This window comes from Callorhinus ursinus, unplaced genomic scaffold, assembly GCF_003265705.2.
Source record: "Callorhinus ursinus isolate GAN/ISIS: 27379988/994484 unplaced genomic scaffold, GSC_fseal_2.0 scaffold8, whole genome shotgun sequence".
Lineage (NCBI taxonomy): Eukaryota > Metazoa > Chordata > Mammalia > Carnivora > Otariidae > Callorhinus > Callorhinus ursinus.
In genome coordinates, this window is record NW_027397070.1 from 65,507,307 (window position 1) to 65,531,846 (window position 24,540).

Genomic DNA, 24,540 nt, shown 5'->3' on the forward strand with positions numbered 1-24,540 from the left:
AGCTTCCTCATTGGAGAGCAGTTAGAGTCATGAGGGCAGGCCCGATGGACTCCTCTGTGATGTGCCCTGGGTCCTTTAATCTGGGCCTCTACTTCAGGCTCCTTTCCTGAGTCTCAAGCCTGTGCAGGCAGGGCCTGCCGAACGTTTCTTCCGGATGCCCATAAATACACCCACCCATGATATGCTCATTCTGCACCACACTCCCCCCCATTCCCAAACTCCACCCCCTGCTCCTCACCTCCTTGGCGCATCCAGGAGCAGAAGACTGACAGTGGGACTCCCCCTTAGCTCCCCCCCTCCCCGTCCCCCATGTCCCGTATTCCAGCAAGTCCTGCCAATTTTTAGCCCGTATCACTAGGCTCTGCCCACACTCTGTCTGCATCTTCCCCTCTGGAAGCTCAGAATGAAAAATCTGAAGGCTTCTTTCTTTCTCTCTTTGAAGGGGAGGAGAGGGAGAGAAATAATAGTACAATGGAAGGAGAGGGCTTTATAATTCCTATAAGGATGGGCTCCTGGATATTCCCCTAGTCCACAGAAGGAGAAACTGAAGTTCTCAGAAGACAATGAATCAAGGCTGCTGCTGGCCCATCTAGCGTCTTTGTAAGAATTAGGAAAATGTGCCACTGTCTCTGGGCTGACACAGCCTTGTTCTGGTGTGCATACCTTGGCAAGCAGAGTGCAGACTAGATTTCAACTTCTAATTACTGCCTTGTGCAGTAAACTACCTGAGCAACCATACGGGGCAGACTTGAGAGTGACTTGCCTAAAATCCCACAACCAGGAAGCTGAGACAGGAACCGAGGACTTTAGATAGGTTCAGAGCTCTTTCCAGTGTACTCCTTGACTTTCTGGGGACCCCTCTTCCCTCCCAAGCTGCAACAGCATGTCAGCAGCAGATAACAATGCAGCTCCTGCCCGCACTCTGTCCTAGCACCTCGGGACCTCACTCAGTGGAATGGGATCTTCATGATAAAGAGTGAAGAGAATATGCTGAGCACAGAGTCTTAACGATCTGGTGCAGTGTTGGTGGGGAATACTAAGCTGCCCTCAGATCAGAGGCATCAGCTCCCAGAATAGTCCTCCCTTCGATCGCCCACAGAGGCTGTCAGGTGTAGGCTGTGTGCTCTGACTGGCACCGGCTAGAGTTGGGGCCTGATGGAGCCCTCCCACACACAGACACGGGGGCTCAGCGTCTACGTGATCCAACATAGGCTTCCACTGAGAGCACAGCAAACTCTCCGGGACCCGGGGTCCATCTTTGGCAAGGCGGTCCCATTTTAACCTCGGGCAAGCTGTGTGCCTGGTGAGTGTTAGGACATCAAGATAACATTTTAAACGCATTGCGAGTGCTGGCTTTGTAAAACAGGAGTCAACAGCCGTTCCCCTAAGCTCCCCCGAAGAAGGTCTGGACTCAGCTGCCTCCAAAACCTGCCTCTTAACCACTTCACTCTGTGGGCTTTCTAGAACCGAACTGTGGTTGTCTGCATCGTGTATAGGGAATTCTTACTGAGTAAATGATTGTATCAGACAAACTCTGAAGGGCTCTTTGTGCAGGGCATTTCATGCATCTTATCTCATAGGTGATGATCCAACAACTCCACGAGGCAGCATCAGGTCCTCATTGTCCCACTTTAATGACAGGTAAACTGAGATTCGGAAAAGGTATGGGGCAAGGAAGGGCTACCCTTGCTGCTCCCACCTACCTCATGGTCTCGCAGCCAGAAGACCCGACTTCTTGCTTCGTTTGGCCTCTGTGTTTCTGAGTCTTCCATTCCTTTGCCTAAAGAATGGGGGAAATAATACCTCTCAAGGCAACTTTACATGTCGTTGTGATAACAAAAAGGAGAAAATTAGGTAGGGTGCTTTGCAAGGGCATCGGCTCTATGCAAATGGGAGCCATTGCCAATTGCCTGCAGCGCTGGGGAGCCCCAGTACGCCAGGGAGGTCAAGCCCTGCAGTATCCTGCTAAAAAGTCCAGATGCTTGCAGGCCAGAGAGCACCTTCCAGCAGCCCAGTGAGCATGGAGGAAGGAAGCCCCCATCCTTGGGTTTATTTCCCCAACCTCTTTCCTTAAACCCAGATGACTGGGAGGCATCCCTAGTAGCTCTAGGAAATCAGAGATTTAGAAATGTATTGAAAGATGGTGGAGTCATGTCATCTGATTCATTTTCTGCTGTTTTCCAGTTTCTTTGGAGCTGTGCATATGATTCATGATGAAAAGAATCAGGGTACTTAAAAGAAAAAAAAGTCCTTCTCTCTGATCATCCACTGGTCAAGTAATTAGATTTCCGTCGGCCTTTCTGCTGTGGCCAGGGCATCTCAGTGAAGTTCAAAAGTTGCCCTTACTCTCCTTCTCAAATCCCAGGCGTCAAAGGCAGACACCGGCCCTGTCCCATGGGGGGATTCGTGTCCTGTTGGACATAACGGACCGTGGCTTGTAAGGCAGGAGATCTGGCTAGAGGTTCCTCTCTGCTACTGGTTGGATGTTTGACCGAGAGCGGTGATTCTCAGACAGGGGTGGTTTTGCTCTGCCGGGAACAACTGGCAAATTCTGGAGATATTTGTGGTTGTCATGACTGGGGAGATGCCCTGGAGGTCAGGGATGCTGCTCAACATCCTACGATGCCCAGGACAGCCCCTACTCTGGCCCCACCTGCCACAGACACATCTGGCTGCAAACGTCAGTGGTATCCAGCTTGAGAGGCCCTGGTCTCCAGGGAGTCCCTTCTGTCTGGGCCTTCCTTTCCTCATTTGGAAAATAGCAGTGGAGGGGTGGCGCTAGATGATGCCAGGAGCCCCTAAAGCTCCCATGATCTAATTGTGTCTCTGGCTTGGGGGTGACTCAGAGGCTCTGCATCCCTGACTTCCTGCCCCTGTGACACCAGAGCCCCATGTAGCAACTCCAACGCCACGGTGCCCACGTGATGTGGCGCTCAGTGGGGAGACGCCAGCAGGAGGCTCTTTGCAGTGACAGTCACCAGAAGATGCCCTCCTGGAAGGCAGACACTCTCAGCCCCCAAACCCTCCTTTTGTTTGTTTGTGTCCTTGTTTCTTTCTTAAATAGGGCGCCGTGGCTTCTGCACCTGCCAAGGTTGACTAATGGGACCTTCTTATCAGGCGATCATAGGAACACGGGGCCCAGAAACTTGCCCAAACTTTCCAGCATTTTCCAGCTTTGGCTGATTTTTTTGAGATGGGTCCAAGCATCGTGCAATTCCTAGCAGTTGATATTTGATTTCGGGATCTCTGTCCCCTCTGGCTTTTCATTCTGCCCATTCAAGGATTCCCTCAGGCACCCCCTGCAGTCCCTCCCGCTCCAGACCTGTCTCTCTGTTCTTCCTCATCTGTGTTTCAGTGGGACACCTGGTGGGACTCCAGTCCTGACTCCATCACGTCTTAATGGTGATGTGGCAGCTACAGAGGTGTCCCGCCCAGAACTCCCTCCTAGAGAACCTGCTGCGGACAGGGTTGTTGGCAGACAGCCCTGGGCTGCTACGCCTTCAAGTCCCCAGCAATGCTCACCCGGAGGCCATGCCCCCCCCCCCCCCGCCGCCGCCCCCAGCCCCGGCTCTTCCCAGCCAGTGACCTTGGTGGAGAGGTGGGAATGGACCATCGCTGCCTGACTGCCTGGGATGACTCTTACAGGCAGTCCTCGCTCTGGGGCTCCCAGGGTTGGCCAGGGGGTGCTTAGAGAGCCGCCCTGTGGTTTGAAGCAACTCCTCCTGGCCTCCTCCCTTCACTCTCTCGTCCCAGGTATCAAACCCACATCATAGTCAGAAAGCTCCCCCTCCCCTTCATCCTTCCTGGTATCTGTGTCTTGAAGGACCTGAACCGACAGATCTGAGCAAGTCAATGATAACGCCTGAGTCTCCGTTTCTTTGTCGGTAAAGCAGAGAGATACGATCAGATCTGCTGTATCTCACAAGGTTATTGTGGGGCGTCAATGACCAGACACACATGTAAGTTCGTACACCACACAGACGTGCAGCTATTGTGTGCTGCTGTGCCCATCAAAGCTTGCTGGCCCTACGTCTCTTTTCCGTAGGTACCCTTATAGGCCAGCCCCAGGAAAGCGAGATCGCTCCTGAGGTTCTACCCGGAACTATTCTTGGTCAGGTGGGACTGCACCCTGTTTAGCATCCAAAGCCCACCTGCTGAATGGCCAGCCCTCCTCCATGATTGTGACCACCAAAAGTGACCTTGTACCACTTCCAAATTCCTGCTCTGGGGCACTGCTTGGCCTCTGGGTGAAACCACTGCACTAAACTGAGCCCAGCAGAGATGTTCCTGGGGTCCCATTCCTCCCAAAGCGTTTACTCTTCAGCCCTCTTATTTATTTTTGTCCTTTAATCTTTGCTTGTATTTTTGTAAGCGGCCTCATTCTTTTGCTGAGTGAGATGGCAGAAGAAACAAATGAGTGAAAGAATCCGTTCACCTTCTGATGCTGCTCCAGTCAGTAAGAGGCTAACTATTTTACAGGCCAGAACCCCCGCCCTGGCCGGGTAGCAGCTCCAGCTGGTGAACTCCGTTCTTCCAGAGTTTCCTTGCTGCCCACTTGGGGAGGTTTCCTGCTGTTCCCTGCTCTAACCACCTTATTGCCTCTGCTTTTGATTCATGGCATCTCTTAGTAGCCATGCAATCTTGGGCAAATCGCTTCACCTCCTACAGTTCCTTAACTGGGAAGTGGTGAGGATTATACCTTCCCTGCCTGGCTCAGAAGGTCTTCGGATGGTGGCTGAGAAGCTGTGTTGGGGGGGTGAGATCTTGTTTGCAAAATGGCCCACAATTGTCCCCCCGTCTCTACCCCTACAATCCGATGTTGCCTTCCTTTCATTGAGGGGAGTCCATTACTTGACCCCATGAATCTTGCCTGTGACTTGCTTTGACCAAAGAAGCAGAGTAATGATGGCATGCCATTTCTGAACAGCCTCCAGAGAACTTGCATGCTGCCCCTAGCTCTCCTGGACCGCTGACTCTGCCGGGTAAGTGCTCCCAGGCTGGCCTGATGGAGGATATTAAAGAAGCACCTGAAGCAGAGGTGAGCCTTCCCGTAGAGGCCACCCCAGGCCAACCGGCCCCTAGCCAACCTGGAGGCTTGTGAGCCTAGAAGAACACCCAGCGCAATCAGTCTAAATTTCCTACCATGGAATCATAAGCAAAAGAAATGGTCACTATTTGTAGCCACTCAATTTTGGGACAGGTTGTTATGTGGCAAAAGCTAACTGATGCACTTAGTACAGAATAGAGGAAAGCTGGGTGGGGCCAGTCATCACTGAAGCTGGGACATGGGGGGGGCGGGTAGCAGCTTTCAAGGTGGTGCAAGGAAATGAGAATTCAGAGCAGGTGTCACTCCCCCGCATCCTCAGGGCAGGACAGAAAGTGCTGAGCAGTTGGGTCTCATATGTCAGTGACCAAAAACTGCATGCAAGCAGAAAAAAAAAAAAAAAAAAAAAAAAAGCCTGGGTCTAAGGTTGTTATTTATAGCAAAAATTTAAACAGGGAAGCTCTGTCAGTTTTCTGAATTACTGACAGTTGCAGAAATGTTAATACAAATCTTTATAAGACTGGCCAGATGTTTGATATTAAACAAGCATCTGTTTTGTATAGAAGACTTTTTATGCCCCCTGCACACTGTCTCTTCGCTCCTCATCCTGATCCCATGATAGATCAGGGCAATAACTGAGGGCAATTACCTCAGCTCTGGGTTTATTTAGTTTCTGAGTGCCGGTGTCCGTGGTGTCAAAAAGACACCCCAAAAAATAACCCTAGAAAAGGTTAATAATGGCCTTTCTGGTGTCATATTCTGCACTTTATGTGTTGTGGTAATTACTATCATTAGGGCTGTAAGAATGTCTAGTTATCTTTCTTAATCACATACTATAAAGAAGTGCTTCTGAACACATATCTATTATTTAATCAAAATTTCACAGTTATTGGCATTTGTGCTCCAGCAGGGCTGTGTTTATTTTCCGTTTGCAAGGGGGAGCGTTGCCTCCCAGAGGAGAGGGGGCCCCACGTCCATACCCACTTTCATCACTGTCATAGCGCGCGGCACTCGGTGCTATTAATATCGGAGACGCCAAACACGTGTCATTACTCCCCACTCCCCGCTTTTGGTGGCATTTTAGGAAAAGCACTTTTATTAACAAATACAAGGTGGGAGCGTGTGCCCTAGATGAACCCTGCGGGCTGGAGGGGGGATCTGTGGGGCGGAGACCTTCCGGGATGTACCGTTTCCAGGGTCGGAGAGCGCATTGGGCGGGGGGAACGCTCCGGAAGCCCAGTGCTGGCCACCTCACCTGGTGAGCGCCCACCCGCTGCTCGGGAGGGGACCGCCCCTCAGCGGCAGGGGACCAGCCCCCTAAGAGGCATCCTTGCCCCATTACGCAGATAAGGAAATAGGGGCTAGAGAGAGTCACTTGCTCAGGTCGCCTCCCGCGTGGGCTGGAACTCGAGGCTATGGTCACATGGAAACACTGCTGTCCGCTCCCCAGCCCGCACTGGCCCAACAGTGCCCACCAGCTCCTGTGGCTGCCAAGGACTTTAAACGTGGCAAGTCCACCTGGAGATGTGCTGTAAGTGTCAAATCCACGCTGGGTTTCCAAGACCCACTACCAAAAATTGTGGGCTATCACAGTAGTTTTTAATATTATTCCAGGTTGAAATGATATTTTGGATATGTTGGATTTAATCAAACATGTGATTAAAACTAATTTCACCTGTTTTTTTTTTTTCCTGTTTAAAATGTCACTACTAGAAAATTTAAAATTATATCCGTGGTTTTGCATTTGTGGCTCACATTTTATTTTGATTGGATAGCATGTCCCAAACTGAATTTGTATGTTCCTTCAACAACACTTCATCTTATTGCTGTAGGGCAGTAGTTTGAGGCAGGGGTGGGGGGTGAGGGGTGATTTTGTCCCCAAGGAGACATTTGGCAATATCTGGGATCATGTTTAGTGGTCGCAGTTTGAGGGGGGTGGGGAGCTACTGGTGTCTAGTGGGTGGAGGGCAGGGACGTTGCCCCACACCCTGCAGGGCACAGGGCAGCCCCCACCAAGGAGCGTTCCTTGGCCCAAAGGGTTCATGGCCCCGAGGTAGAAGACCCCTGGTCTAGAGTCATACTTGTATATTTCGTTCCCAATTTGGGGGTCCCCAAGGATGTCACCGATGCTCTAAGAGAAAGAGGAATAGTACCATGATGGTATTCATATTGATCACTTCTTCCCTCCTTCCTGAACTTTCCTCCCCGCAGAATTAGAAGCCCATGGCTGACTATATAATTTTTGCATATTCTTGCCACATGACCGGCAGCCATATTTCCTCAGGGGTGTTCTGTGGAAGCAAAGCCCTCCTCCCATGAGAGAATGTGCAGCCCCCTGGAGGGAGGACACACTGTTGGATTTGGAAGACCTGCCTGGAGGAGGGGCAGGAATGAAGGAGGGGGCGACCCTGGGTGGGAGGGATGCAGGCACCTGGCCCCTGGGCAGACTCTGGATGGGGGCGGGGAGTCCTTACACTTGACCTTTTCCCCGGGCTCCAGCCTGGAGAAAAGACCAGGGAGAAGGAGCGGAGCCCCGCTTGGGATTCTTGCAGCCGTGCCAAGGACCTGGGTGTTGGCAGGTGCGGAAGGGCTGATTCTCCAGGCCACCCCCAAGGGCCCAGGTACGGCCTGTGCATATTCCAGGCAGCTGAGGCCACTGGTGCTCTTGGGAGAGTTGGGCATGGCCCAAGGCAAACCCATAGGGACCTGAAAAGTGGGGGCCTGAGCCGGAAATACAGAGCACTGTGATGCACCTTTCCACTTTGAGCAGAGCGCGAGTGCTTGGATGGGGATGTGGGACACCTGGCAACCAGAACGAACACCTAACTGGCTCTGGGTTAGGGCCTAAATGTATCCCCGGGAGGTGTGGCCAGGGCAATACATTTGCTACAGTTGCGTAACTGGCATGGAGCTCAGGCCCTTAGCTCAGGTGTATGAGAAATGCCTCTCGATTTTCTCATAAACAACGGAAGCATTCACGGCCAGCTTCTCACCAAAGCTTAATGCTCCTCTTCTGGAATGTCTGGGAATGGCTGTCCAGCCAGGGTGGCATTTCCCAGTCCCCCAGCAACACGATGGTGGTGGGGTCTGGAAATGTGTTTCACATTAGCCTGCCCCTGCTTCTGCCCTCACTGCCTCTGAGGGCCCGAGGGATGCAGGGCTGACGTCTGGGCTCAATTTACCAGCCGAGGATACAAAGACACGAAGGCATGAGGACACTAGGGCGTGGCAGAGATGGGAGGATGTGGAGGGCCGAATCCAAGGGCCAAGCTGGGGGAGTTGGTATGTTTTGAGTCCCTGGAAGCTGCTCTAAGAAGCGCAGGCTCCTTTGCTCGTGTTGGGCTTAGGGGAGTCCGTGAGGTGGCCGGGGTCTGCGTGTATTCCAGGAGGCATTCAGAAAGCACCTACTATGTAGCAGGGCATGTGTTTGGCCCAGGGGCAACAGAGGTGACTGTGATAGGCTGGAGCCCATAGCCAGTGAGAGAAGAGACACAGAATGTAATCGATCACCTTGATTGAACGTGCACTCTGTGCCAGGCATGACTCTAAGTGTCATGTCTTAACTCAGTTCCTTCTCCCTACCAGCTTGCAAAGGAGATGCTATAATTACCAGCATTTCCATTTCATAGGCCATGCCAATTTAGTTCCACAGGTCAACAGAAGGCTTGGTAACTTACCCAAGATAATAGAGCTGGGACCCCAATCTAGGCAAAATGGCTCTAGAATCCCCCCTCACCACCATGTGAGACTGTTTCTTGGTGCAGAGAATAAAAAGCAACTCCCCTCCCTCCCAAAAAAAACCCAGACTAACCCTGATCTCCCTTCCTGTTCTCTGGCAGAATTGACTACACCCCCATCGTGTGTACCATAGAATTTTGTTAAGACAAAAATTGTAGATGTTCATCTCCACTCATAGGTTGTGGGGGAAGAAGAGGCTGCATTGGGTTTTGTAGCAATAATGATATGGAGCAAACAACCCTCATATCTCAGTGGTTTCCTAAATAATGATTTCCTTCCCTCTTACTGGTCTGTGGGTCGGCTGTGGCTCATCTGGGCTTGATGGGGCTTCCATCCAGATTTGCTCCAGGGTCTGCCATCCCATGGCCCATGCTGAGGACACAGTGACCTTCTGGGACATGCTTTTCCATTGCCAAGCGGTGACACAAGAGCTTAGGATCAGCAATGCCCCTTGAAGCCCCCACTGGGAACTGTCGCACAGTCCTTAGTTGTAGTTATAGTCAGTCACATGGTCAGGCCCATAGCCAGTGGGGAGGGAAGTTGGCTCAGCTTACAGGAAGCCATGGCAAAGGAGGACGGGAAAGAAGATCTGTGAGCAGATGACATGTCTCTTCAAGGCACCAATAGAAAGGCCTTGAATGCAGAAGACTTGGGGAGGTTAAGCTGAAGCGGAAGGAGTCTTCCCTGTGGGCTCGAGGAAAATAGGTGAGAGCTCTAGTGGACACACCTGAGCCTGTAGTCGTGGGGCTGAGAGGTGGAAGACGTTCCTCCAGGTGCCCTCCCCTTTCCCTGCAGAGGATTGGGTGAGTCATCCCTTGGGCAGTGGGGCCAGGTTTCTGAGGAGTATAGAGAAGGTTCTGAGTGCAACTGGCCCTGGAAATGCACCAGGAGCTGATCGGGGCTGTGGAAAGGACTGGTGGACAGTTCTGTAGCCCAGTTGAGTCTGTGGAGACCCCAGGCTTTCTGTCCCTCACCCCTGGGTGGAGGTCGCAATCCTGTCTCGACACTGACCTCCCTTCCACTCACCAAGTCAATGTCTAGTCTGTTGGGTTTGGGATGAACACAGTGGCAAACTAATTGCAAAGTGAAGTTGTAAATCTTGCCCAAAGTGCGGGACTTCATGTCAGTGCGAGTGATACTAGGGAACTGCCTGAAGTCTTTGCAGAAGCCACAGGCAAAGAAGACCTAGCGGTCTTCGAAGAGTTAGCGCTTGATTGCCATCATGGCTGATGACGTGATAGAGGCTTCGAATGATTTCATATCAATGGATAAAGAAAAGCCCTTGGGAAAATTGGTGAAAACTTTGAATTTTTACAAAATGGACTTCTTTATTTTTACCCTGGGAAGTCAAACTTGACATTAAGGATGTTGTAACTGCAGTCTTACAACGTTGTTGGAAAAACCGTGGCCCCCTCACCAGTGTACTACTTATTCTTTCTAAGAATTCATGTGTGGCTGCTCATTACATCCTAAGTTTTATTTACTATAAGGAAAATAAATGTGATTTCATGATTTTTACTTGCACTTTTTTTTAAAAGATTTTATTTATTTAATTGAAAGAGAAAGAGAGCACATGAGCCTGGGGGGGCAGTGATCCCAGGACCCTGAGATCATGACCTGAGCCAAAGGCAGACGCTTAACCCACGGAGCGGGTTACTTGCACTTTTTAAAAAAGATTTTATTTATTTTAGAGAGAGAGAGAGAGAGAGAGAGAGAGCAGGGGGAGGGGCAGAGGGAAAGAGAATCTCAAGCAGCCTCCACGCTAAGCATGGAGCCTGACGCAGGACTCGATCTCATGACCCTGAGATCATGACCTGAACTGAAATCGAGAGTTGGACACTCAACCAACTGAGTCACACAGGCGCCCCAATTTTTACTTGCACTTTTTCAAACAAAGTTCCAATCACATCATTTTACCAGTTACATGAAATGTTGGTTCCTGATTTCAGGATTCATTCTTAAGGTCCCCTTGTTCCCTCGGGTAGTGAGAGTTCCCACATCCAGCTTCCATCAGTTCATGCTGTCCTCCTGCTGGCAGGGGCTGCAGGCAGCTGTGGCTCTTGATCCCTCTGACTTAGCCCTCTGCTTGATGATCTCAGCACAGCAGGGTCAGTACCCTGCTGGGCCAAGGCCATGGGAAGGGTGTGTCCGGGCCCCATTGGTGGGAAGTGTTCTGTTCCAGGCAGGCTTCGATCCTCTGCTGTGTGACATTATGATGCCATGATATGTTCCGTGTCACATGGAAAATAACTGCCCCGGATACAGAAGCTCAGACGTGATTGCTTAATCACGCCACGCCCAATATTATGTGGGCTCCAATTACAGTCTGGGGAAGTCAAAATACAACCCAGGATGGGGAAATTGTTAAAGTGATTGAAACATGGAAATGAATCTGAGCAGAGACGTCTAAATCTTACCTGGGTTAGCATTATTGTTATAATAAATAATCATAACGATCCCATACATTTTATAGCTAACAAAATCCTTCTTATACGTTACTTCGTTTGTCTAGGTTAGGGAGAATAAATCTTAAGGCTTAATTTCTCTTGGAAATATCAATCTCTAGTCTATACTGTACCTAGCTGCCTTTTAATGGTCCCAAAGCACAGCTTCCCTGTTCACTCTCCAGCTCAAAAACTTTGAAAAACTTCCTGTGTCTAGAGAGTGAACTCCAAACTCTGTAGACTGGCGTTCCAGGCCCGCCAGGAACCTGCTCAAAGCTCTCCTTCCATCGTGTCTCCGGATGCTCTTCATCAGGTGTCTTGCCTTCATACCCGACCACAGCATTCCCCGCTTCCTGGGTGCACAACTCTGTTCCCACGCTGGTAGCTCCCACCCTGTGGATGCCCTTCTCTACCTCTTCATGTGTGCATGGTCAAGCCAAACCTACCTCGCAAAGCGCAGCCTTCAGACCGCTCCCTGAGTCCTCCTGCCGGCAGGGACCTCTTGCCTTTGAGACCCCTCAGCATCCTCCCAAGACAGCCTGCCCTGCAGTAGAATAAGAGCGTACACAAGCAGTTCCCTTCAGTTGGCTGGAAGCTCTTTTGGTGAGCAGGACTTCAGTTTGACCCTCCTACTTCAATTATTGGGACCCTCTCCATCCTGCCAAGTGTCTAGCCAAGAATCGGCAAAACATTTTTTGAAACCATCGTCAATGTTTCAGGCTTTATGAACCACATGATCTCTGTTGCAACTATCAATTCTGCCACTGAATGGTGAAAGCACCCTAGCCAATACATAAATACACGGGCATGACTGTGTCCTAATAAAACTTTATTTACAACAATAAGCATTGAGCTGGATTTAGTCCAGGGGCTATACTTTGCCGTCCCTCTGGCTTAGCCAAATGTCTAGCGAAGGTGTTACATAAATGTTTTGGGCTGTTGACTGGAGACATGAGAGAAAGAACAATGCATGAGTGTTCGGGAATTGGGTCTACCCGAGAACACAGGACCGAGGCCAGTGCCCTGTTATCACATAGCCATTTGCACAAGAGGGGAAAAAAGAGTTGCCTTGCCTGGGGGGCATTCTTATTCTAGGAGAGGAGTGGTCCCTGAGAGAAGTTGGCATGTCTCCTGGGCTTGGTGGCATCGGAGGAAACAGGGCAGAGCAAAGCCAACCTTTGGGTCAGTGATGTGGGGAGCAGCCAACGTGGAGTGATGGGAGGCCTGCTCAGCCCCGGTCCAGGGCCCCGGCCCACTGGCTCACTCTCCTGTCACCCCTTGGATTAAGGAGGCTGATGTGTTGGGGTTGCTGCTTCCGCAGAGGAGATGCCCCTTTGAGCACTGTGGCTACCAGTGTACGGGGCCCTCGGCTTCTCATCCATCTTAGTCAACCCAGAGCCAAGAGAGTGGCCTCAAAAGTCCTGAGAGCCAGGCAGGAGGTGGGTCCTTACGACTCATCTGTATGACTGCCATAACCTTGTGCCAGGAGGGAGCTGGGGCCAGTCCCCTGTAGGAGGACGACTGACACTCTCTAACCCTTCACGGCCCACACAGGGGCTTCCCTGCACCTCACCTACTGGATCCCCTCCACCCACTTTCCAAGGTGAGCAATGACTGTTGTCACGGTTCCATTTTCCATGTGAGGAAACAGGCTTGGGGAATGTGTGGAGGATTTGCTGGAGCCCCGAGATCACCAAAGGTGGTGTTCTACTCTGGGGGGAGCAGAGCTGAAGGGGGACCCAGAGCCATTCCCTTGCAAAAACTACCACGTCGTATTCTGTCTCGAAGTCCCTTTGCCATCACAACCCACAGCTGTGTTCACTGGCATGCCCACCTTTCTGTGGGATGAGCAGAAACCCTCACCCCTAGAACCTCAGAGTGCGGGGTGAGCCCTCTCTCGAAGTGCTGGGACCCTGTAGCAGGTGCAGGTAAAGATTTACATGGGGACCCACGTTGTAAAGAAGAACCAGCTGCTGGGGACCAAAACAAGGAGGGCCACAAAATGGAGCTGATGTCCCAGACAGCAGCACTTCAGAGCTGAAGGGAGAATATTTCCAGATCTTTCTCAGGTCACTAGTGACCTGGATGAACACCTGAATTTCCTTCTCCCTCTTCCACACGAAGACACAGGTAAAAGAAAAACAAAACTCCCATTTCTCAAGAAGAGGTAGTATTGTAGCGATGGAGCGAGGGCATAATCTCTTCTCCACGAGCCCTTGGATAGAAATGCTCCTTTGGAGAGAACTGTAATTCTATCTGATAACACCCATTATTGTTTTCCATGCGAGTGGAGAGCTAGAGCCGTAGCTTTAAGAAGTCGAACGTGAAGTACAAAGTTATGTTTTTACATCTTGCCTGATGGGAAAGTTCAGGACCAAACCATTGAGGAGCATTAGGAAAAGAACTCGAAATACAATGATCCATTCAGGACTTTTAAAAAACAAAACAATACCAACAAAGGCTGCTTCTTGCCATCCTTTTCATCTTTCTAATTTTTTCCCTTTTAATGGATGAGAGAAAAAAATGATCAAATTAGGACATGAAACAAAGAGCAACCCAAGTTGGGGCAAGATGCCGCTTCCTCTGGGATTCTGGGAGAGACAATGAACCATCCACTCATCCCCTGAGTGAAGGGAGGCCCCGCCCCTGAATTTCCTCCCTCTGCAGAGACTTCCACTCACCGCTGGATTACTTCTTTCCCTTCTCAAGCCTCCCTCCCTCCCTCCCTCCCTCCCTCTCTTCCTCTTCCTCTAGTGTTTAAACCCTGCCTCCCACCTCTCAACATTTAAAAAATTCTTAATGATGCAACCTGAGGTTGCCATGGCAACTGATTTCCTTGCCGAGGCGGTGGTAGAGGCCCGTGATGGCGCTGCCATTGAAATTGCAAATAATTTTGTTTTTCTTTCAAAATTAAGTAGGCTGTCTGAAGTGTCCCACTGTGGGCTTTCCTGCCCCCAAAGAATAAGCCTCCCATGCTCTGAAACATCCAGTTATTGCATTTGCTCCGTATCTTTTATGACTTCCTTCTCCACCAGCATAGAGACAGTCCCTCTGGAAAAATAAGGAGAACACACTCTTTGTTATTTCTCTTTTGTCAGGGTGAGAAATGCTTCTGATGAAGTCGAACGACATTTGAGGGGTGCCCCCCACCCTCTTTTTAAATTGCCTTTGGTTTCCCATTCTTAAAAAGAGCTAAGTTTCTCTCTCCTTGAATCTTGAAGACAGATTTGTAAATACTCATCAGAGCACAAAGAAGCTATTTGGGGAAGGTCTGCTTTGGCATCACCCCACACGGGCTCAGTGGGGTGTCTCTCCATCTCCCATGTGCCTTAGCAGCTTTACAGCACCGGCAGGGGCTTGGTGCCTTCTCAGGGCACTGCCTCGGTTTCCTCAACACCTTGAACAAACCCCACCTGTCTGCCTTCCTGCCTCCCATCTCTTGCCCAAAGTCCACCGCTCGGCCCACTCTTCCTGAAGTCAGGGTGGTTCTCTAAGGCTGTGCCAACATGGCATGACTCCTGCCTCAGTTTCCCCTGAGGGGCTGGGATTGTCATCCAAGTGAGCTCAAAGCAAAAACCAGTTCCCTGGTTCTGAAACTCCTCAGGCAGGTCAAGAACATGAAAAAGGGAGGCAAGGTGTGGAGTAAGGAAGGCTTTGGGCCGAGGTTGTGCCTTGGAAAGTTGACCGTGTAAAGGAGCAGGTAGGCGGAGGAATAGCGGCGTCCACCGTGCCCCCTCCCCACACAGAGCACCAGTTTGGGCAGGGCCTACCCAGGAGGGAGATGGTGGGTCACTTTCTTCTTCCGACATTCTGATAACCGAAATTGCCTCTGTGACTCCCAAGTGGCCCTCGGACGGGATGTTGCCAAGAATGAGCAGAAAAGCCCCATGAATCTGTCAGAATTCTGGGTCAGACTCGCTCCTGAATGAAATTTAAGGAGGCAGGAAACAGCGATACCGTTGAGTTGTGCCTGCGTGAGACACCGAGAGCATTCGGCATCCCACCTGCAGCCCGTGAGTCCAGTGAACACTCTCTAGTTCTTCTCTGGAACTTTCTGGGCCCCGGGGCCCTGTTCATCCTTGTCCTATTGAATTCTTTCCTTGTTAGGCTTTAATAACAGTGACCTCCTCATGATTTCCTCCTACCCCTCTGACTGTCCTTCTCAGCAACTGCCCGGTGTCCTCTAAGACTGACATTTCCTACTCACAGACGAATCACTGCTTCTTCCCTGCCCCCATGCCCTTTGGGTAACCTCACTGTACCACTTGTACATTCAGGACCCCAAATTTTATATTTCCAGCCCGTGGGCTACCCTCCAAACAAAGTCTACACCCATACAAGTCTCCTGAGTCACCCCGTGGGTGTGCTCTAGAGCCCTCTGACTTAACAGGTACCTGACAGAACCCATCATTTTATCCTCATGCTCTTCCCTGGTCCTAGCAACATGGTAAGTTGTATCATTGTCCACAGGGCAGAAACCTCCAGAGGCGGCTTTGACTCTTCTCTCCTGCAGGCTCTGTGGTCGACCAGTTAGCTGGTCTGTCAAGTCTACACCAGAAGAACCCCCCACGCCATGCCCAGCAGGGCTTCATCATCCCTTGCACGGACCCCTGCAGCAGCCTCCCCTCGTGGCTCCTCCTGCCTCCTGTCCTATCCCTCTTGGCTGCAAAGGAGCTCTCTCTGCTGCAAACAAGACTGGGACAGGCCCCTGCAAAAAACAAACCTTCCTTGTGTTGAGGATGCAAGTCCAAGGCCTTGGTTTTGTCTTTGTGGGCTTGAGGAGTCTTGGGGGGTCATCCTGGGCCATAGGAAGGCTCTAGGCCAAGGGGAGACAGAGTTACTGTGTGGGTCGTGTTATTGCCCGTTTCTCGGGGTTTCTTGGCGGCATAGGTGCATCTCACGAAGGCAGAGGCAGGACGTAAACTCAAGCCTTTAAGTCCTACACTCTTCCTGGAGGATGAGGGCTGGTTGCCACAGGCAGTGCCCTCATATTCTTTCTTCCCCTGTCCCTCCGAGTCATAGCATGTGGCCCACAAACTGTGACAGCGTGACTATCTCCTGACATTTGACTAGCTCGGGTGTTTATTCAATTCCCACTTGCCGGTGCACCTGCTCCAGGCCATGTCCTGCACTGAGTGCTGGGATGAAGGAGCAGGTGAGAAATCATCCCTGTCCTCCAGCAGCCCCCAGTGTAAGAGACGAGTGGACACCAGAAGGGGCCACTGTAAATGATGGGGGCATTCCACACTCCCTGCCTGCGTGACCGCAGGCAACCATCTTTACTTCTGCAGTCACTGGTTCGGTGTCTGTGAAATGGGGTGAATGGGACCTTCCTGTGGCTGGGCTGGGGGGCTGCACAGGCCTGGGTGGATTCCTGGTACCCCCTTAGTAACCGTGGTCTTGGTCACATTGTGTAACCCATGGTCTCAGTTTCCCTATCTGCAAGGTGGGGACAGCCAGGGTCTCCCCTATAGGACTACAGCGAGAGTCAGATGAGAGTATGTGTGTGTCAGAAGATGTTCGGGGCAGTGACCTCCCATCTGGGGAGGGTCCTGGGTACATGGAGGAGGGAGCTGGGGGGAGTTGGTCAGGAAGCTGTCCTGGGAGAGGAGAATGAACAATGAAGTGTGGGGGTAAGAAACAGCAGGGGTTTCTGGGTGCGTTCCCCATTTCGTGCAAAGAGCAGACAAATCTACTTCTTGGGGTTCCTGCTAGCAGACAGTGTCCCAGGTCAGGGCCCCAGTCTGGCTCCGGGGTACAGGCTCTGCACACCTTTAGCTGACAATCCTTTCCAGCCTTTGTGTCCTTCAGGTCAACTGACCTCCTCCCTCGCACTGAGATCACTGAAGAATGGATGGTGTGCCGCCTGGCAAAAAATGAGGGAAGAGAACCCTTTTCTTGGGCTTGCTCAGGGAGAGGCTTGAGCACTGGGGTGGACAGGGCAGAATCCATGCGCATCCTGCCGCGGGGGGATGCTCCGTGAGACCACATTCCAAAACAACAAACAGGGCTCTTAGGTACTTTCCATTTTATCTCAACCGGTAGGTGCTAGGTAGCTTTGCGAGTCATAAGTGCCTTAGGGATTAGAGAAATTCATTAAATTCAGATAACCTTCACCTTCACCGTCCAGTTTCCACACACACACAACCAGACAGACCCCTGGCCCAACTCAGATTGGCCCAGCATTAACCCCCTTCTCTTTGTGTCTCCCCACTGTCTACTGAGATAAATGGAGGTCCCCAAAGAAAACTCTTCCTTTTGAGCAAAGTCGATTTATCCAGCATCACTGGGGGTTAGGAATGGCTCGAAGCCTTGAGTGGAAACAGAGAGTGTATCTGTTTACCTGGAGAGCTTCCTCTCCAGCTCCTTCACACGGGGCATCATAACGCCGGCAGAACAATGCCTACCCTGCACCAGTCCAAGCAGCCCCAAAGCAGAAGGCAGTGTGATTCACGGGAGTCAAGGTCTTCTGTGATTGCACGAGAACATGCGGTAATGATGATAAAGCACTCAGAAAGTAATGATGTACTTCAGCGTACACATGAAGCACTTTTAATTTTTTTCTTTTCGACAAAGAGAAAATTGAAGTGGGCAGCTTCAGTGAAACGTACACCTCTGTCCCTAACTTATGCTGAGTGGTCCATCTGGGAATGTGAGCACTGTTGCCGAAGGCATTATCGCCAACAAAAAAAATTCTTTTAGAGGCTGAGAAGTGGACCTTTGCTTCTGTTGCTTTCTCTTGCCTATGAAAGCATTTCTGCTAAAGTGCTGCTTCAGGAATGGGGTACTCCGCTGGTGTCTACGGGATGTGGAGGTTTGGAGCAAAACTTGTAGACTGAGGAGGTGAGGTACCGTTTGGTGGTGGGTGGGGGAAGTGTGCTAGAATCCTTTTCAGGAGAGCGGGGGTCTAGTTGTGGGTGTATGCCTTAGCAGATGGGAACCTAGGGAGAGCCCCAATGAGCAGGACGTGTATTGGCTAGTTCTTGCTACAAAGTGCTGCATAACAAACCACCCTTAAATTCAGTGGGTTTAAATATCACTTATTCTCATAAATCCGCAGATTGGCTGGACTTACCTTGGCAGCTTGGCTTCATTATGGGTCTGCTTGGTGGGGTGACTCTGCTCCACATATGTTAATTCTGGGCCCAGGCAGAAGGGACCATAGCTACTCAGGGGAAGGGCTTCTTAGGCTATGGTGGAAGCGCAAGACAACATGATCTCTTAAGGCTTAGGTTTGGAACTGGCTAACTCACTCTGGCCCATATGCCATTGGCCAGAGAAAGTCACATGGCCAAACCCAAAGTCATCAGGTGGGGGTGATACTATGTCCATGATGAGGCCATGGGAGGGGTATGAAAGCAGGGAAGGGTGAAGAACTATAGCCAGTCATTCCGTCCCCACCGGAAGCAACATCTGTTGAGTATCTACCATGTACCATTTTCTTACTCTGGTCTGTTAGATCCACTTTCTCATTTTTTTTCTCAACAGTTCTGGGAAACAGGAATTATTATGACCATTTCACAGATGATATTTGGTGAGGTAAGGTAACCTGAAGAAGATTACATAGCGGAGTTGTAATTAAAACCTAGGTCTGCCTAACTCCAAAACCCAGACTCTTTCATCCATCCATCCATCCATGCATCCATCATCCATCCTTCCATTTATCCATCCACCCATCCATCCATTCATGCATCCATGCATCCGTCGTCCATCCATCCATCCATCCATCCATCCACATATTCATTCTTTCAAGCAGTATTTCTTGAACACTGTTCATAAGAAAGACAAAGAACATGAGGAGATGTTAATAAAACGAAGGAGCAAAAGACAGACATGTTTTCTAAAGCACTTACTGTGTGCAGAGCAGTTTTACATATGACATCCAGTTTAATTCCCACAAGAGCTTGAGGAAAATTATGTGTGGTTTGGCAACGGGGGACAAAAAGACTCAGGGAATACTGTCCCTTGCCCAAGGTCATACAGCCGGTAAAGGCAAAGCCAGAAATGAAATCCAATCCTTCTGACTCCCTAAACCCTCTTGTTTCCAGGTGCCTTGCCATCTGCCCTCCTTGGGCTTGTTTCTCCAAATGGGCACATCCAGCTGCAACTCTTGAGCATTTCCTGGTAGGAAAAATCTCATCATGTTGCTCCACCCATGACCCTTGGTGAAAGCCCAGGGGAGCCTGTGCTGAGAGTTGTAGGCTGTGATTTGTCCCATGGTGCTGCATCTCTGATGGCCAGAGATGGCAAGACTGTGATAGGAGAACCAGAACAGATGGAAGAGCTCCTTGGTCGCTCATGGTGCCATGTTGATGGTGCTCCATTTCGAGGACTCCTGGTAGAGCATCACCTGTACTGTGCACTCCTCCCCAGGCTTCTGGCACCCATGAGAGGGCTGTCATTGCTTCTGGCTGGCTGCAGTGTCTTTCTGAGCCCCTGGGAACTGCCTGTTGGGCATTGGACTATTATCTTGAGGCTGCAGAGCCACAGAAATTTAGAGATAGAAGAGACCTGGGAGCTTTTTTTTTTTCCCCCGAATGGGAAAACTGAGTCTGGAGAATGTAGCAGAAGCTGCTGGTGCTGCACCTGGATCCTCTGCAATCGTGGCCATTGTCACACCCACTTGAAAAGCCAGTGGTGTACCCTTTTGCTGGAGGACTGCCCTCAGGAGTGAAGTCCACTTGGCTCATGTACACAAATGACCCAAAGTGCTTGGGAATCGAAGTATGAGCATCACGATACCCTTGCCTCTCATTGGGACAACAATGAGATGTGCCAGGGTGCCTGAGGGTTTGCACCACAGTTGCCCTCTGTGGGACTTTGCTGGATACCACTCCCTTGTGTGGCCCCCTTCCCTCCCGTCCCACTTCCCTGCTCCTCTGGGAATGGCTTCTTAATCAGTTATTTCACAGGAATCCTCATTGTGGGGGTCGCTTCTAAGGAAGAATCAACGACTAATCTTACACCAAGCAAAGCCAACTCCAGCTTTACTTACAGCTGGGTTGACCATCAGTGAGTCCAGATGACTAAAGGTCATTGGTGTGATTGGGCTTTTGTCAGGCGGTCTGTTTGTCCTCGATCTGATCAGTTCAGCAAACATGAACTGAGCACCCCCTGTGTGCCAGGCACTGTGCACTGCACACTGACAGACAACCAGTGAGCGGACAAACCCATTTGCCATAGTCAAGGATGATGGTAGAGGATGTGCCCGGGACACAGGAGAGCACTGAGCCTATTGAGGGGGTGGAGTGGGGCAGGTATGGACATCCTGTAGGAAGTGGGTAGGATTGGTGAGATGGGCAAGTCGGGTGGGGAGGCCATTCCAGGCAGAGGGAACAGTGTGAACGATGGCATGGGGGCACAGCAAGGCGTGGCTCAGAGTCACTGAAATATCAAGTTCAGGGCAGAACGTAGCAGCTGTGACTAGAGAAGTCAGCAGGGTCAGAATCAGAAGGGCTGTGTAGACCACTGTTGGGAGTTGGCTAATACCCAGGGTAGCCAAAGTGGAGTTTAAGCGGGGTGGTGACATGGTCCAACTGAGAGTTTAGAGAGCACATGTCTGTTGCAGTGTGAGGGACAGCCTGTGGGGTTCCGGCCGGAGACAGGAGACCATTGTCATGGTGATGAGAGCCTGAACCAGGGAGATGCTGGTGAGGAGGGGACTCTTCTCTTGCACTTCAAGCTCTGGTTACATCAAAGGTCTCAGATTCCCTCATGCTGGCCCCTCTTCTGGACTCCTCTCATGCTGCTTGACCACTGGGCTCTCCCTCACTCATCCATCAAGCCCCAGCTCAACCACCTTCTGTGACAGACTTTCTCTAACTTCCCATAGCCAACTAGGGACTCCATCCTCAACATCTCTGGTACACCCCCCAACTATGTTCCAGGTGCTCCAGGAGCCCCTTAAGAGTTTTCCTTTCTGTGTCCCTTCTGCTTAGTACGGTGCTTCCTGGTCTGTTGATATGCTCCAAAATACATCAAGGGAAGGACCATAATAGAATACTGCTGAGGGCTGAGACGGGGACAGGGACTGTACCACATGTCCGTGACCTCAGCAGGCAGCAGAGCCTGGCATGGAGTAGAAAGTGGCTAAACCTGAGACTAATAGCTCAACACAGTGTGAGGCTATGGAGCGGGGACAACGGGAGCAACTACAGTTCTCTGGGTTTTCTCAGGGTCCTTGAGGTGGTGGGATTGTATGTGCCTCCACCACTGTAGCTTCCACCATAGATGAGCACAGAGTTACTAGTGGTTCAGTCCTCCTGTGCTTATTCCTCACTCACACCACTGATCGGCCTGGCGGCCTGCCCTGTGCTCAGTGGGTCCTGCCATCCTGTGTCCCCACCGTCTTGGAATGCTCTCCTCATTCAGCTGGTGGAGGGTGCAAGTTTGCAAGGGCACAGGGGAGGATGCTCCGGGTCAGCTTAGAAGTGGCACCCCTTCCTTTTGCCCACATTCCCTTGGCAGGAACTCAGTCCCAAGGCCACACCTAAATGGAAGCTGGATCATCTAGTCTACCTGCATGGCCCTGAGGAAAAGAGATGAGTTTTGATGGACACGTAGCAGTCTCTACCACAGGCGAGTTACTTAGCCTCTCCGAGTGAGCTTTTGCTATAAGCGGGGAGTAATCATACCCACTTCCTCTGTCGCTGTGCTGGGTGATGGTACTGCCATGGAACGTGCTCTCCTTAGGAACTGGCCACACTGGGAACTCTTAGCTCTCTCACTATCCTTCTTAAACTGTTGTTGCTGTTCTCAGACCTGGCCTTGGCACCATTGTGTGGGGGCAAGACCCACTCTTGCCCTTAGCAGCATCCCACAAAAACTCCCATGTCCCATGAGCAGAAGGGAACCCCACAGCACCCCTTCCAGCTCCCACTACGTTGCTGACATCTTCCCCTGGTAGTTGCATGAGATAGAGACGAGGCATACGCAGGACCTCGGTGACACTCACATTAACCCCTGGCCGGCACGATACCATGCGTCCCAGCCCGTCCTGTACCCTGATGGGTGTTGTCACTGTCACTCAAAATATCTGGAAAAATAAACTTTATTGACTCCATTTTCACATTGAATGGAAACATGTAAGTCTGCTTCTTTCAACAGAAGTGCTTTCAGAGTACCCCCCTTCTCAAAATCCTCCTTTTTAAAATAAAAAACTCCCTTTTCTCCCTCTTTCTTCCCTTGACTGTGTTGTTCGGCAGGCGGTATTATGTGGAGGTTTTTCTACAGTGGGAGCCTTTGGTGACCCTTGTCTTAAAAAACTGCTTAAGCATTCAGTAACAGCCCATACTGTGGCTCTCTAAAAATAAACATCTGCTTACAAAGAATTTAACCTGGGGATGCCCCACTTTAGAAGAGAGGGCATCCTTAATGGACTCTTAGTGCAGAGCCGGAAAGGACTCTATTGCAGCTGAAAACTGACAGCCTCTCGTTGTCATGATATCAGGGATATTGTCAGAGGCTGGGCCGGGGGGGCCTGGAGGGGTGGCGGTGATGGCAGCTGGCCGGGAGCCAGGAAAGAAAGGCACCTAGGACAGACTTTATGAGTCTTTGGACCATCCTTTGGCCACCCATGAAGAGGGAGAGGCAGAAAAGAAGCAAGGAAGGACAGGAAGAGAAGGCACGTTGGGTGTGGCTGTGAGGACAGCCATGGGATGCAGCCAGACCCAGTTTCCTATTCTGGTTTTGCCACCACCCGGCTTCGAGAACCTGTGCACACCCTCAACTTTCTGAGCTCCACATCTGCATCCTTAACCTGGAGATGCTGAATCCACACTGTTAGGGGCACTGGAAGGATTAGAGATGGCGTATGTGAAACTCCCGGGGACAGTCTGGAAGATAATGAGCATTTAGTAATACAGTGGTGGTTATAGCTGAGTCCACCCATCTTGAGAAAACAGGCGGAAGCGTTGTGGATTCAGCTCAGAAAGAGACAAAACTCTATGTGTTGGGTCTCAGGACGCAGAACTGGGGAGTACCCGGGGGCATGGCTGAAAGACCCAAACATTGGGTGGGGGTTTGCTTGAGGCCAGTTCCAACTATTGATGTCACAAGCGTCATCTGTCGGGCTCTCCCCACCACAGCCCCCTGAGGATGTTCTCCCATTTCGCAGGTAAGGGGGCTGTGGCTCAGAGCTGTGAGCACCCAGCCTGCTGGGAAAGCTGGAGTGAAGACTCAGAACTGGGCTCTCTCTTGCACACGATGCTAATTCCCTTAGTGTTTACCCCCCAAAACCTCATGCAACCTGAAAACAATAAATAGGAGCCCAGGTGTTCCACTGGACTGCTCATCAGCATGAATTTCACCATCACCCACAGCACACAGCACCTAGACGGTATACGGATACAGGTGGAGGGGGGAGGAGGCCACGCTAAGGTCTCCGCTGTCTTGTGGAGCCCCATGTGGATTATGAGCTAGAGATGGGGAGGCAATGACAAGTGCTGGTGACGAAGAGCAGAACCTTCATACACTGTGGGTGGGAATGTGAAATAGTGCAGCCACTTGGGAAAACAGGCTGGCGGTTTCTCAAACGGTAAAACATGGAGGCCCTATAGGATTCAGCAATTCCTGTCCCTGGTCTGCACCCAAGAAGAATGAAAACTTGTACGCAAGTGTTCATAGCAGTACTATTCACAGTCGCTAAAAGGTGGACACAATCCAGATATGCACCAGTGGATGGATGGACCAACAATGTACTCTGTCGCTGCAACGGAATATCATTCAGCCATAAAAAGGAATGCAACACTGACAAGTGCTACAAAGTGGATGAGTCTTGAAAACAGTGTGCTGAGTGAGAGAAGCCAGTCACCCAAGACCTCACGTTGTGTGATTCCATTGGTATAAAATGTGCAGCCCAGGCAAATCGATAGAGACAGAAAGTAGATTAGTGGTTGCTTAGGGCTGGGGGGATGAAAGAATGAGAGAAGATGCCTGAAGGCGACAGGGCTTATTTGAGGTAATGAAGATGCTCAAAACGGACGGTGGTGATGGTTGTGGACATCTGGGAATATACTAAAACTTTTGAATCGTACAGTTTAAATGGGTGAATTGTATGGGATGTGGTTATGTCTCAAAAGCTGTTATTTAAAAAGATGAGTTGGAGAAGAGTGGGAGCCGGAGAAAGAAAATTAGGGTGTCCTTTCCAGAAGATTCTGGAAGATGCTGGGTGGAGGAAAAGCAGTCAATACCCTCTTCTACACAACTGTCATAAAGATGAAATGGTGCCGCGTGTAAAGGTGCTTTACGCTTGGCACCTGATAGTTGGGGGACTTCAGCAAACAAGTCTGTTTTCCTTAGTGTAGGCTCAAAACC